The following is a 10,353-nucleotide window of genomic DNA, read 5'->3' on the forward strand; positions in this document are numbered from 1 at the left end:
ATGTAACTTTGTCTTAGTTTTAACAAATTTTCCAGCTGCAGTTGCAGATGATACTGTGAAAATTGATGTGATTTACATCTAAAATGTTCTAATTTCTTCTCTGTTTTAGGCAAATATAAATTGGAAAGGATCTTATAACAAACTAAATAAACAAACATGTATAAATTGTATTTAAATCAATATTAGTCACAATGTACAGTTACTAGTTAAGATTGGGAGATAAATATGCTAGTAATAGAAACAATTATATTGTGATATAAACAAAGAACCAATTAATACCTTTCATTTTTTAACATATAGTTCCTACACAAGACTTTTGTAACTGAACTTGAAAAGTCTCCCAGTGTTATAATTGGTTGACTGACACTGCGTAAAACAGAAAATGTTTTTAAATTTGTGATCCTTTTTAAAAAAGTAGGTCTAACAAAAGTTATTATACAAAATTTAGGCTGCGTTATGAGTATTTATAGGTATTTCATGAGCCGTAGCTTTTCACAGATTTTTCATCACATCGTAACTCAAAAATAAAGGTTGTCTTTACTAGAACTTTTACAGTCAATAAAGTGTTTTTTTAATCTTGTTTAACAGTCACTTACTGTCATTTTCTGTATATAGAACTCAGCCTGTAAATTTAGGAATGATTTTACTCCAAACCCTTGTTTTAACTTTTTGTGGGAGGTTGTCTGTTTATTTATGATTAGATTTGGCACAGCTCCTTAAAGACATCTAAAACTGCAAGAGCTGTGAATAAAAATCCCTTTGTGGTGCATCTCCCTTTCTGTGCCATTGATGTACCTGTTGAGACTCAACCGCTAACTATTATTTGACAAGGTCTTCATCATACGCTTCATTTCAGAAGGTTTCTCTTGACTACACAGTAAATTCTAGGTTTGCATGAGAACACACCCATGTCTGGACCCTTAATGTGTCCCAGTGAATAATTACACAAGTATACACAAGTACTATTGCAATAAAATCCATGGTTTTTTTTAGAAAACAAATCTATTTGTTTTGTGTAAAAATAAATAATTAAATAAACAATTAAAAAATAAGAGTATATTAAAGCTTTGTGGACTTATTTGTCTAAGGGGTGGAGTTCAAACTTTGGGTTTTGTTCATCTACTTCTGACAAAGTGGAGGAAATACAACTTTGTACAACATGGCTTTGCTTTGATATTTCCTGTCCCCTTTAACAGCGTTTTCGACATTAATTATTTTGAAATGCATCCCATCATGTTTGTCCCATCACATGGCAGAAATGACAATGACCACAAAACAGGAGGTGATATGTGTCCATACAGTTTTGCTTCCAGTTTTGTCTCCACTGCTACCAAGCACTGAAGTAGAACATTTGACCACTGAGCAGTCTTTAATTAAACAGCCATAATGTCTATGTCACTATTTCCTGTTTGTCTACAGAAAGGTTACGCTTCTAATTTTCCACTAAAGCTTTTGATACATTCAAAATTATTTAACCTTCCTGAAGCCCTCGAAGCTGGAGAGGAAGAGAAATTCTCGTAACTTTGGGTCCATTTGACCCGAAGGCCACGGGAGGGTTAAAAACCTCCATCGGCTGACTAAAGCATTACAAAGCCCATTTTAAAAAATGCACAATTTAGAGCTAATGTTTATAATTTTATGAGCTTATCCTCTTTTTCTGGTGGATTTAATTTACAGAACTGTCAAACAAATATTTAGATTTCAGTAACTGCTGATTTTTTTTGTGTGTGTGTGTGTGCATCTTAGAGATTCTGGTCATTTTAATCATTTTTCCTCATGTTAGACTTGCTTAGGTACTGACATCTGGGCATTTATAGTACTGGCAAGAAATGGCTGCTGGCTGCAGCGTAGCATACCTCGAACCATACCTTAGAGGGCTAAGCAGGGGTTTGTTTAAACGCATAAGTCTTCCAGATCTAATCTGAGCCAAGTCCTCAGTGAATAAATTGTTGCCTCTGCCATCTTAGCTCAAACAGAGACTCTATAACCTGTTTTAAAAGAACTCGTACAACACAACACCAGAGCAATATACTTCCAATTACATCCTGTTTAGGCTCATACTGATAATGTTAGAATTCTTTTATATACTTAATTGAATATTGAACTATATTTTTAGGTCTTAAAACACCCTTAAAAACAGTAAAAAGGCTGAAAGGTCTATTTTTTGGATACTCCACAAAAGATCAAAACTGTAATAAATATGTAGTCTTTGATTTGCCATATTTTGCCACAAGCTGCCATATATTTTTTTGTAAATATTTAATTCTGTCATGAAATGAAGTCACATAAAGCCACTCTGGACTGTCAATCATCATGGCATCTCCACAAGGACTTAATAAAACAACAAATACCTTCATGGCAAGACATACCATTTGACTGTAAATATGCCTCGGCCAACACATGAATAAATGGGACCGCCAGCTGAGCACCATGTGGAACTAATTACCAATGATTTTTGTGCATTATTACACGAATCCAAGAAAGGCAAGCATAAATGAAGCATGACTGGCTAGAGAGGTATGATCTTTTGTTGTGGTTCTTTTTGAAAGTAGAACAAATATGTCATTTATATATTTATTTGCAACAATTAGTGTGAGAATTGTGACCTATTTCTGTTTGAAAACGTATGTGAAACCATCCATGGCTAATGACCATCTATTGTTTCCTTATAGGGATTATTTCCTTTTCGTAGAGTTTTGAGATGTACCCAGACGGCATTCCAAATCTCACTCCTCCTCAAACAGAACACTTTGTTCTTGCATTTAATCACCAGCAGACATGCTGCGGTTATGAAATGTAGCCAAACATGTCAAAGAACCAACCAGTTAGGAATAAAGCACATAAAACTGTTTACTTTAATGCCAAGTTGATCCTATGTCCAACAAATAACCAGGCAAACATTAATGATAACACCAACTTGATTTTCAGACTTTGGTGTCCTATTAAGTTGTCCTAGGTCTTAAGAAACAAAAGACTTAAGGGCCTGCTATAAATCAACGCAGACCTTGTCTCCCCAGGGCTATTCAGCCACTTGGGGTGTAAAATGCTCAAAGGCACTGAGCACTTGAAAGTCTGGGGCTGCGAACAGTTTCTGCCCAGCAATTATCCCGTCTCTGTGCCTCCTAAACACTGCATACCAGATAGGTTTGGGCCTCTTCAGCCACAGTCCCAGTTATGGAGACACAGATGCTAATGATACCATATTTTCTGAGCTGCAGAGACGGAGGGCCTCTGGCCATCACTTCTGAAAACACATGCCACACAGCTTGCACCACCCACACCACACAGACCTGTTATTGATGACCACTGATGCTCGTCTCTTCAGCCAATTCAGGGTGGCTGCCATAGGCAACAAAGCCATAAAAACAACTTGTCACGGTGACATAACTTACACAAAACTGCTTATCAGTTGTCTACACTTGTTTTGTTGCAGACGATGAACATGCTATAAAGACATGTCCATTTTTTTTTTGACAAATTTTCTCTTCCCATGATAGTGTTGTGCTTTCAAACACTTTCTCAAGCTATTGCCCAGTAATGAGCAGACTGACGAGCACCTGTCACATGGATAGATGTGTCCAGCTGGTGAACAAGAAGTGGGTTAAGAAACAAAGTAGCAAAGCCAGCACTAAGTCTCATGAACATGATGAAAAGGGTGTGGCTGAGGCCTGAAAAAAAAATAGTTATAAATGGTTAGGTATGATGCAGGGTGTGTAAGGGAGGAATTATTCAAGAAGAAGGTGACAGGAAGCAACTGCACCTTAGATGCCTCCAAGGTGACTCAGTATGACGAAGATTTCCAAGCGTTTACTGCTGCAAAAAGGTACAGACCGAATCGCAGTGAGAGAGAGTATGTCAAGGTGCAAGAGCTCTTTGCAGATGTCCAAATACGCTGTAAATCACTCTGAGGACCTGAGGGTGCTCAAATGCTTTTTGACTGAATCTGTCTCCCAGCCCAGAGGCTCCAGAATGACTAAAACATTAACAGGAGTCTTCAGGGGAGCTGCAGTAGCCCACCCATCCCCCACTCCAGCGGCTGCACAATCCCTGGACTATGCAAACATACGACCAAGCCAAAATGGCTTCCTCCATTCAGATGTTGTCCAAATGCATGTTTTGTTTGAGAGAATGCCCAGCAGAAAGACGAACAGACATGTACACAAACTATCCATTTAACCATGTGTCTCCATTCCCATGTGTCATAAAGCTGCTACTGGCATTTGGGTAGAGAGGTCCGTGTGTCAAGTTACAGGTGTTCTTTTTAACACAGCAGCTTCAAAAAAAAAAAAGGTTTATGACTTTTCTTCTATGGAGGGCCAAAGAAACAGAAGTGACACTGAGCCTAAAAAGCAAGTTTAAACCAAGGATGTTATATCACCTTTGATACACAATAACAAATAGACACTCATATTTCACTTTTTCTGCAAATTCCCTACTGAGCAACAGTACAAAGCATTTCATCTCACTAACAATAAAAGTGCTAAAAGGAAATAAACAGCAACATTTAATCATTTATTGTTCTTTTATAAACACACAATAACCATGTTATTAAATGCAAAAATAAAAATTATAGTGATGATTTATTACTTCATTTTATTTGTGTTTTTGTTTATTTATTCATTTATTTTATAAGATTAAAAAATGCATTCTATAAACTCTCAGCAAAAAGCTTACAAAGGCACCATAATTTAAAAATGCATTAACATTAACAGCACATAAAATTAATATCTATTCTTGTTGCTCATAAATAGGTCAAACAGGAATATGAGAAGTGATGTGAAACATATTCTTTCAACAGTTATACTGGTACAAAATTATGGCTTTACATTTTAAATTTATTGAACTGTGGCTGGCAAGCTCAGAGATTGAAAAATAAATCTTATTGTGTATATTATTTTAACTTTTTGAAAGCTTTAACATAAAAATGCATGTAAACACACGGTTTATTTTCACACTTTGTTCTTCAAATCTCTTCTTTCCTTATGATGTTTTCTCTGACCTCCAAATAGAAAGAAACTGACATCATATCTTACTATTAAAATGACAATTAATTGGGAGCATAAATCAGAAAGTAATCACAAAAGGCTTTCCAAATTAACATTCATTTTGAATTAACATTCAAAATGAATGTTAATTTATCTACATTTAAAACACTTTTATTTAGATGCAAGTATTTTCAAACATGGATCAGAAACAGAAATTTTGCTTCAAAAATGAAAAAAAAAACACTGGATCTGCAGAGGCAGGACTGTGGTTCCCTGCTGCCTCAATGTGTGTGCTTGACTGCCCCCTGGCAGATGCAGTTGTAACTGCACAAAGATTTTATAAGAAAGGAAAAACCACTCCCTACAACAAACCACAGCAGTATATGGCAGCGTGCCCAACACTTTTTTAACCTCACCCTCTCATTTATGCCATTTTCAGAGTTTAGGGGTTATTGCCAACAAGAAGGATGAGAACAGTCGGAGGTTCAAGAAAAAAAAATGTAACCTTAGACTCCGACTGCTTTGTCACTTCTGAAAAACCTTAAAACAATTTCATCAAAAGAATGAGAAACATGTGGGCAATTTTTATGTCAGAGCTTTGCAAAAGCTAAAACTTTTAAGACAAGGACACTTCAAAAGCTAAACATTACGACTCACTGCAACCCAGGACCTGATATGATTCCCTGATGTTTGGCTTTGTGCATAAAAGTAGATAAACCACTGTCATCCAGCCAAGATCAGACTTCTTCCTGTTTATGCTCAGGTGATCTAGCGATGCCTAAAAACCAAAACTCTTAGCTGCTCATCAGGTTTTCGCTGAAAAGTCAGGAGTAAGGAACCAATGTGTGCACTGGAGCAGATTTAGCTTTAAATGAATCACAAATTACATTAATAAGTAACATCTCATATAAAAAAGCAACCTAAATTAAAGAGCTCATACAGTTTTGATTTCAAACATTAACTACAATCAATAAGAGCAGAGAAGATTAAACACAGCATTTCTGAGTTAGTCGTTTTACATAAAATGTGCATATTCACTAGTTCTCTATAATGCAGTAAGGTTAGATGTGTTGAACTACCCTCTGTTGCAAACAGATGCGATGTGACTGAACTGCAAAGTAGGACGCTGTGGAAATAGATACTGCATTACAGTACCTCAGCCTAACTAGGGGTGGCAGCACAGACCCTAACACACTACTGATCACAACCAGAGAGCATCTTCATCGTCTGATCATAAAGCAGCAGAATCAGAGAGATCACCTCTCGGAAGATAGCCAGCAACTTTGGAAACATAAGTCCTGTGTGAAAAGTTTACCTTCATAAACTTCTCAGAGCTACGACTACTAGCTCTATATAATCAATCATTTTATTCTTTATACCATCTTAACTGAGGGCCACTGCAGAAAAATGTGCATCACTGCCTTTATTTCACAGTGCTTTGAGCCTGCATGCTCTGTGCAGAATGATATCACTCAACCAAGACCACCGAAGCAGAACCAGAGCATGTAAGGCTATTCAAATTAATTAACAAATGATCTTAGATTAAACTGGAGTCACAGAGCAGACAATAGAGGCATTTATGAGTTCAACAAGCATAGATACTCTCACATGATTCATTTACATCACCTCTCAATGCTATGAGTCTCTGCGCCCTCACAGTGACGTCAATAAGACACTTGGGGCATTATACAAAGTTAAAACAAAAAAATAGCTACAGGGTGTGTTGTACAGTTTACTTCTTCATTACAACCATTTCAATGAAGACCCAGCTAGTATGAAAATGCCTTCGGATATAAAACCATCAATTCTTCTGGCAACCATATTCCAGCGGTGCTGCCTGACAAAGTGTGAAATAAGCTGCAGCCACAGTGAGATTTTCTTTTATTTCAAGAACAGAATATATATGAACCCTCTGCGACAGACAGGTCATTTTCCAGGTTCACTAATACAGTCCCACAGACAGGGGGTATAAATCCCTGCTAGGCAACAAAAAGCAAATCAATAAAGAAAGAATGTAAACAAACCACATTGTAAATTAGGCTGAGATGGATGAAAAGTGGGGCATTGAGGGTAACCAACAGTATCTCAAATAAAGCACATTGCCAGGGACTGAAAGGAGGGGAGAGGGCAGAAAGCCAGGGGAACCTTCAGGGTAGGAGTGCAAATGAGGAGAGGAAGATGTACAGCCGTGAAGTGTAGGTAGAAACCAAGAAGGAGGCAAAGAGAGCGCAAAGGGGATGTGTAGGGGGGAGAGCAAGAAACTGAGGCAGAGAGAAGGAAAAAATGGTAGTGTAGAAGTGATTTATGGCAGTTGTATAATTTTCTACAACGCTGCTCCCCCCTTTGCGATGGCTTGCCTTTGCCTCCTCCATATCCCACCCTCCCACTAGGGTGTGCTCCTCCTCACTGTCACACCAAGGACCAGTCCCTGGCCACACCAGCGAGTCATTAAGATTCTGCAGCGATGCGACTGCAGCACTTCGCAAATGGAAGACTGGACATAATTTCCCTAAAATGCTGTTTTTTATCACCTATTTCCCCTTCATCAGCTTACCGCACACGATTGATAGCTGATGGCACATCTGACAACTTAACGTTTTTATGGCTAGATTTATGGGCTATCTGCTCCTCTCCTTTTACAGCTCAAACTCTGTAAAAATGCTTATTTCTCAGATAAGGAGAGGGAGGGTGGTGTGTGTCTCTGTGTATGGAATAGTATCATGCCGAGCTAAATGTATGTATGAGAGGTAGGGAACCCAAGTCACTGCATTGCAGTCAAGATCTGTGCTGGGCTTCCGGGTCTTAATGGCCACTCTGAGACGGAAATTACCTCTGCATAGCATATTGATTAAATATTACATCTCATTTATTAAACATCCCATCTACAACTCTCATCTTCTCCTTAGCAGCAAACATTTGCTTTCTAGGAATTAAACACTTGCAACTGAAATCCTCTCTGTGTTGAAAAAAATTTGACTTTTTCTTTTAACAGGACACAAAAAATGGCATACAATACTCTAAGGGATTTCACTTAAAAGTGAAATCCAGTTAGTTGGGTTTTGATGACTGTTGACACCAGATCGCCTGAGTAAAAATAGCCCTTTTACGGGCTTGTGTGCATCTCTGTACTAAAGCAAGTGAGACATCTTCAGCATCCTGAGGGGTTGAAGGGGAGCGCGCGCGGGGGGGGGGGGGCTGCTGGACTTTCTGGGCAGCGGTGGAAGCGTGGCTACTGCAGGTTCCCCACCCCGCCTGGTCAGATTTACAGCCAGTAAGGTCTCCCAGTTAGCCTTTTCCTCTCCGTACTGATGAGCCTGGCAGATCCCAGAGAGCTGCCCCAGGGGGACTGGACTGTGACAGGGTTTAGAAGGGGAAGGGTGGGGTTGGGGGAAGCAAAGAGAGAGCGAGAGAAGAGACAGAGAGAGAAAACCAGTTTGATGAGATCAGTGATTCATAGGCAGCCTGAAGAACACACCCTGGGATGGGGTAATACCACACATGTTTTAACTGGGCTGGTCTATAATTCATTAGGGTTACCAAGGCTACAAGGCGCACCTGAGGAGATGGGCCCCAGAAATCACCTCTGAATCTTGTTAGATGTAACCCATATAGAGAGGACATTAATATTCACAGCTGCAATGTGTTTCCCCCCTCAGTGGAGATGACCAATCTGTTGAAACCTGCATGTTTGATGTCTGTGCATATTTCTACATCAAGTCATAAGTTGCTCTGCATTTTCTACACTTTTTTATTATGGCACAGTGTCTACACATGATTGTGCCACTGCAGGTTTTATGACATGAAATGTGCAAATGGAAATAGTACAATTTTAATGTGTTAAATACGACCATCTTCCCATTAAATAAATCTAGTTTAGTGCTAACCTCGAGCAGAGTTGAAAAGTTTTTAATAATAAAAGAAAGTAGGCAAGCCACACTTATCACCAGTTTATCACTGGGACAAAGAAATATAACAAATAAATAAAGTAAGTGATCAATTCCATGTTTGCAGACCCACACACATCGCAGAGGTTTAAATATAAAAGTATAGATAATTTAAACAATATAAAAATAGGAATAAAAGACAGAAACACTTAAAGCGAGAGACAAATCAAACCAAGATTAACCAAAACATGAAAATACAAGAAGAAAAATAATCTAAATGTATATATAAAAAACTTGCCTTTAAAAATTAGTTGTTTTTATCCTGGAGTCCAAAGATTAATCTTTAAATTTATGTCTTACGCTGCATTAAAAACTACTAAATCTCTAAAAGCTAACACCTCACTATGTTTTTTTAGCTTGAAAACACATTCCTTGTCCAATATACACCTCTGAGCTCTAGCAACTGTCAAGGCAAAATAAGATTTGCTTACATGTCTTTACTATAAGCTGAAGAATTGTCATGTCAAACACATTTGATCACATTCCAACACCAGGTCAAACTGCCCTTTTCAACTCTCTGGCCCCGACCATAGACTGTGTATTATATTATAGCCCAAGGGTCCCCACCTTCTATCGTTGTTGGGAATTGAAGCCAGTAAAGGACCCAGTTTACTGGAGCTGCCATGTTGGATTTTTGGGACCAGAGTCTGCACACTAGGGAAGAGGGGCTTTGAGTCCTGCCTGCTCCCCAGCACAGTCATGGTGTCACGTGACTTTTCTTTTGAGCATGAAATAACTTTCTACAGGTGAGTGTACTAGAAAAATGAATATTTAAACCTACAGCAAACAGGTAAGAAAAGCATTAATCTGCACAAGTCAAACACCTGATAAAAACATATCCAAAGTATTTTCTTTTTTTATTTTACCAAGGGCAATGTTCTTTTTAATTACATGGAGGATGTGGGACTTAAAAGTTGTACTGGAACCAGCTTGCACGAACATGGGTTCTATTCTGGCTGCAACTTCCAAGTTCTGGTCAATGGTCTAGACCAGGGGTGTCCAACTCTGGTCCTGGAGGGCCATCATCCTGCATGTTTTACTTGTTTCTCTGCTCCAACACACCTGATTTGAATCAATAGGTGATAAACAGGCTTCTGCAGAACATGAAGAGGGAATTAAACCACTGAATCAGGTGTGTTGGAGCAGGTAAACAAGTAAAGCATGCAGGATAGTGGCCCTCGAGGACCAGGATTGGAGACCCCTGTCAAGACAATCAAAGGCCCTGAAAGAGGCTGATGCCTTGAGTGACAACTGTGCACTGCTAATAAAAGTACTCATTATTTTTATAACAGACATTTTTTCTCTAAAGTTATGGCTACAGAAACTGTTTCAATCAAACAGGATATTTTGCACAATTTTACCATCATCAAGTTTGTTCCTGTCTCTTATTGTTTTTGCCATCACAGCAAAGACATAACCCCCCC

This window comes from Kryptolebias marmoratus, linkage group LG8 (assembly GCF_001649575.2).
Source record: "Kryptolebias marmoratus isolate JLee-2015 linkage group LG8, ASM164957v2, whole genome shotgun sequence".
NCBI lineage: Eukaryota > Metazoa > Chordata > Actinopteri > Cyprinodontiformes > Rivulidae > Kryptolebias > Kryptolebias marmoratus.